Source organism: Heterodontus francisci, chromosome 4, assembly GCF_036365525.1.
Source record: "Heterodontus francisci isolate sHetFra1 chromosome 4, sHetFra1.hap1, whole genome shotgun sequence".
NCBI lineage: Eukaryota > Metazoa > Chordata > Chondrichthyes > Heterodontiformes > Heterodontidae > Heterodontus > Heterodontus francisci.
The window spans coordinates 45,814,522-45,820,521 of record NC_090374.1 but is presented as its reverse complement, the minus strand read 5'-3'; positions in this window follow the sequence as shown (position 1 = coordinate 45,820,521).

Genomic DNA, 6,000 nt, shown 5'->3' with positions numbered 1-6,000 from the left:
GTGCTGGTAATTCCATACAGGAGAATTTTTGGAGAGGCAATTGTCTATCTATTAAGGCCCCCATAACTCCTGTTAGAGGTTCCTCAGATCATGGAGAAACTGTCATAAACTCTTCCTTTTATCTTTTAACGTGCCTCCTCCTTTGGTTCCTTGCAGCAGCAAGCTCTGTCTTGGTGGCAGAGATCCTGCTGGGACCTCACCTTCCATCTCTAGCAGGGCATGGCTAGCTGAGGATGGGGGTTGGAGTCATAGAGTCATTTACAGTACAGAAGGAGGCCATTTAGCCCATCGAGTCTATGCCAGCTCTCCACGGAGCTATGCAGTCACGCCCACTCCCTGGCTCAATCCCCGTTTCTCTGCAAGTCTATTTCTCTCAAGTGGCCATCCCACTTCCTCTTGAAGTCATTGATGCCTTCGCTTCCACCATCCTTGTGGGCAGCGAGTTCCAGGTCATTAGCACACACGCTGCGAAAAAAATGTGCTTCCTCATATTCCCCCTGCATCTTTTACCCAAAACTTTCAATCTGTGTCCCCTAGTCCTTGTACTATTTGATAATGGGAACAGTTTTTCCTTGTCTAACTTAAGCCTGTCACAATCTTGTTCACTTCTGTTAAATCTCCACTAAATCTCCTTTGTTTTAAGTAGAACAAATCCAGCTTTTCCAACCTAACCTTGTAACTAAAATCCTCCATCCTTGGAACCATTCTGGTAAATCAAATCTCGTCTGCACCCTCTCAAGGATCCTCACATCCTTTCTGAAGTGTAGTAACCAGAACTAGATGAAATACTCCAGTTGGCACCTAACCAGAGCTTTAAAAAGGTTCAGCATAAGTTCCCTGCTTTTGTACTCAATACCTCTGTTTATGAAGCCCAGGATCCCATATTCTTTACTAACTATTCTCTCAATATGTCCTGCCACCTTCAAAGATCACTGCACATGCACTCCAAGGTCCCTCTGTTCCTGCACACACTTTAGAACTGTGCATTCAGTATATATTGCCTCTCCCTATTCCTTCTGCCAAAATACATCACCTCACATTTGCCAGTATTAAATTCCATCTGCCACCTCTCTGCCCATTCTGCTAGCCTGTCTATGTCCTGTTGCAGGCAGTTCATATCAACCTCACTGTTTGCCGCACCTCTGAGTTTGGTGTCGTCAGCAAATTTTGAGGTTCTACTCTATGTTCCAAGATCCAAGTCATTTATATATATATATACACCAAAAAAGCTGTGATCCTAGCACTGACCCTTGGGGTACACCACTGTCCACAATCCTCTAGTCAGAAAAGCAGTCATTTCCTATGACTCACTGTTTTCTGTTCTTAAGCTGATTTTTTTTATCCAATTGGACACTAACCCTCTATTCCATAAGCTTCAATTTTGTTAACCAACCTTTTATATGGTACCTTATCAAATGCTTTCTTTAAATGCATATAAACAACATCCGCCACATTCCCTACATCAACCTTCTCTGTTACTTCATCAAAAATTCAATTAGATTAGTCAAGCATGATCTGCCTTTTACAAATCCATGCTGGCTATCCTTAATTAACTCAAACCTCTCTAAGTGTCCGTTGATGTTTTCCCTGATAATAGTTTCTAAAATCTTACCCACCAGTCATGTTAAAGTAACTGGCCCATAGTTGCTACATAAATAAGAACATATGAATTAGGAGCCAGCATTGGCCACTCGGCCCTAAAACCTGCTCCCCCATTTAATAAGATCACGGCTGATCTGATTGTAACCTTGACTCCACGTTCCTGCCTATCCCAATAACATTTCACTCCCTTGCTTATCATGAATCTATCTACCTCGGCCTTAAAAATATTTAAAGACTCCGTTTCCACTGCCTTTTGAGGAAGAGAGTTCCAAAGACTCATGAGCCTGAGAGAAAAAAATTCTTCTTATCTCTGTCTTAAATGGGCGATCCCTTATTTTTAAAGTGACCCCTAGTTCTAGATTCTCCCACAAGGGGAAACATCCTTTCCACATCCGCCCTGTCAAGGCCCCTCAGGATCTTACATGTTTCAATCAAGTCGCCTCTAACTCTTCCAAGCTCCAGCTGATACAAGCCTAGCCTACCCAACCTTTCCTCATAAGACAACCTGCTCATTTCACCTATTAGTCTAGTATTGTCCAACATACGGACCGTGGGCCGGGATAAGGCCCACCAAAGGTTTTCATCCAGCCCGCGGGTGTAACCTGTACTCTGGGCCATTCCTCATCCTTGCTGGGGCTCCGTGACTGGAGCTGGGAAATTTCCCTTTGTCTTCTTGCAGACTGGCTTTTTTAAAAACATCGTGTTGACAGCTGCTGCAGCAGGAATGTGCTTCAGAACTTTGACAGATTCGGGGTTTTCCGACTTTTTTAAAAAGCCCACCAGAAAACCCCAAATCTGTCCGATGTTGGGAAGTGGGTTCCTGCTTCAGCAGTTGTGAAACTGACAGAACGATGTTTTTAAACAAACTGACCAACGACAAAGCTGCTGTGCTGAGCACTCCCACTCCCTGCAACTGAGAGAGAGAGGGGGGGGAAACAAAGAGAGAGAGGGGGGAACAGAGTGGGGGGAATAAAGGAAGTGAGAGGGGAACATAGAGAGGGAGAGAGGGGGAAACAAAGAGACAGAGGGGAACAGAGAGAGGGGGGTAACAAAGAAAGGGGGGTCAGAGGGAGAGGGGGGACAGAGAGACAGGGAGACAGAGAGAGATGGGGAGACAGAGAGAGAGGGGAGACAGAGAGAGAGGGGGGAACAAAGAGAGAGAGGAGTAACAAAGAGAGAAAGATGGCGGCACAGTGGTTAGCACCGCAGCCTCACAGCTCCAGCGACCCGGGTTCAATTCTGGGTACTGCCTGTGTGGAGTTTGCAAGTTCTCCCTGTGGCTGCGTGGGTTTTCGCCAGGTACTCCGGTTTCCTCCCACCACCAAAAGACTTGCAGGTTGATAGGTAAATTGGCCATTATAAATTGCCCCTAGTATAGGTAGGTGGTAGGGAAAGAGAGGGGCACGTGGGGATGTGGTAGGAATATGGGATTAGTGTAGGATTAGTATAAATGGGTGGTTGATGGTCAGCACAGACTCGGAGGGCCGAAGGGCCTGTTTCAGTGCTGTATCTCTAAATAAATAAATAAAGGCGAATAGAGTGAGTGTGAAGAGGAACAGAGAGGGGGGAAACAAAGAGAGAGAGAAAACAGAGAGAGGGAGAAACAAAGAGATAAGGGAAGAGAGGGGGGGATAACAAAGAGAAGGGGGACGAGGAGGGGGACGAGGAGGGGAACGAGGAGGGGAGGATACAGAGAAAGAGAGAGGGGGGGGGGGACACAGAGAAAGAGGATGACGCAGAGAGGGAGGAACACAGGGAGAGAGAAATCAAGATCATTCTGACATATCTATCCAGAATACTCTATCACTACAAGAAGTGTGCGGGCAGACATTGACTACTTGTGCAAGCATAAAAAATGCCAGGTATCGCACTAAATCAGTGTTCAACTTAATGACTGAGAAAAATGCACATTTGTTGTTGTTTTGATTAATAGTAAGATAAATTTTTAATGCCTTTATCTTTCTGAAATTGTCTCACCGGCTCCCTCATTTTAGACAAAAATTGTAAAGTGGCCCTCCACCCGAAAGGTTTAAACAATCCTGGTCTAGTAAACCTTCACTGAACTGCTTCCAACGCATTTACATCCTTCCTTAAAAAAAAGAGACCAATACTGTACACAGTACTCCAGATGTGGTCTCACCAATGCACTGTATAACTGAAGCATAACCTCCCTACTTTTGTATTCGATTTCCCCTTGCAATAAATGATAACATTCTATTAGCTTTCCTAATTATGTGCTGTACCTGCATATTAACCTTGTGTGATTCATGCACTAGGACACCCAGATCCCTCTGCATCTCAGAGCTCTGCAATCTCTCACCATTTAGATAATGCTTCTTTTTTATTCTTCCTGCCAAAATAGGCAACTTCACATTTTTCCACATTATACTCCATTTGTCAGATCTTTGCCCACTCACTTAACCTATCTATATCCCTTTATAGCCTCATGTCCTCTTCACAAGTTACTTTCCTACCTATCTCTGTGACATCAGCCAATTTAGCAACCATACCTTCAGTCCCTTCATCCAAGTCACTTATATAAATAGTAAAAAGGTGAGGCCGCAGCACACTGCGGCACACCACTCGTTACATTTTGCCAACTAGAAAATGACCCAATAATGTCTACTCTCTGTTTCCTGTTAGCTAGTCAATCTTCCATCCATGCAAATATGTTACCCCCTAAACCATGAGCTTTTATTTTCTGCAATAACCTTTGATGCGACACTTTATCAAATGCCTTCAGGAAATCTAAGTACAGTACATCCACCGGTTCCCCTTTATCCACAGCACGTTACTTCTTCAAAGAACTCCAATAAACTGGTTAAACATGATTTCCCTTTCACAAAACCATGTTGACTCTGCCTGATTACCTTGAAATTTTCTAAATGCCCTGCTATAACATCTTTAATAATAGCTTCTAACATTTTCCCTAAGACAGATGCTAAGCTAACTGGCCTGTGGTTTCCTGCTTTCCGTCTCCCTCCCTTTTTGAATAAAAGAGTTACATTAGCTATTTTCCAATCTAATGGAACCTTCCCCGAATCTAGGGAATTTTGGAAAATTAAAACCAATGCATCGACTATCTCACTAGCCATTTCTTTTAAGACCCTAGGATGAAGTCCATCAGGACCCAGGGAGTAGTCATCCCACAGCTCCAACAATTTGCTCAGTAGTACTACCCTGGTGATTGTAATTTTCGAGTTCTTCCCTCCCTTCAATTTACAGCTATTTCTGGGAAGTTACTTGTATCTTCTATAATGAAGGCCGATGCAAAATACCTGTTCATCTGTCGTCTCCTGATTTTCCCTTATTAATTCCCCAGACTCACTTTCTATAGGATCAACATTCACTTTGTCAACTCTTTTCTTTTTAAAATATCTATAGAGACTCTTACTATGTTTTTATATTTCTAGCTAGCTTTCTCTTGTACTCTAATTTTTCCCTCATCATCAATCTTTTAGTCATTCTTTGCTGATTTTTATATTCTTTCTAATCTTCGGACCTGACACCCATCTTTGCACTATATGTTTTTTTTTTATTTGATACATCTTTAACTTTAGTTAACCACAGATAGTGCTTCGGCCCCTTGGAATTCTGTGTATTCTGAAATATCTCCTTAAATGTCTGCCACTGCCTCTCTATTGACATATCCCTTAACCTGATTTTCCATTTCACTTTAGCTAGCTCTGCTTTCATGCCTTCATAATTTTCCTTAAGTTTAAAATACTAGTATTGGACCCATTCTTCCTTACACCCTTTCTTGAATAAGAATGTCACATTTGCAACTCTCCATTCCTTTGGCACCTCCCATGTATCCAGGGAAAATTGAAAGATTATGGCAAGCCATGTCGCTATCTTCATCCCCACTTCCTTTAGCAACCTGCGATGCAAGCCATCAGGACCAGGTGATTTATCTGCCCCAAGCATAGCCAACCTTTTTACTACCTCCCCACACTCAAATTTTTCCCCTATCCATTGCCTCTACTGTCTCTGCTTCTACTGATATGTTGTCAGCCTCCATTTCCTTAGTGAACACTGATACAAAGTACTCATTAAGTATATTAGTCTTGCCCTGAGCCTCTAAGCATATATAACCCTCTCTGTCCCTAATAGGCCCCACTCCTTCTCTTACTACTCACTTACTATTTACATGCCAGTAGAAGATTTTTGGGTTCCCTTTTATGTTAACTGCCATTCTATTTTCATATTCTCTCTTTGCCAGTATTATTTTCCTCTTCACCTCCCCCCTCAACTTTGTATATGGCTTGGTTCTCACCTGATGTGCTCACCTGATATGCATCATATACCCTCTTTTTCTGTTTCATCATCGCTATCTCCCTCGTCAACCAAGGAACCCTGTTCTTGGTTCCCCTACCTTTCACCCTTGCTGCAATGTTC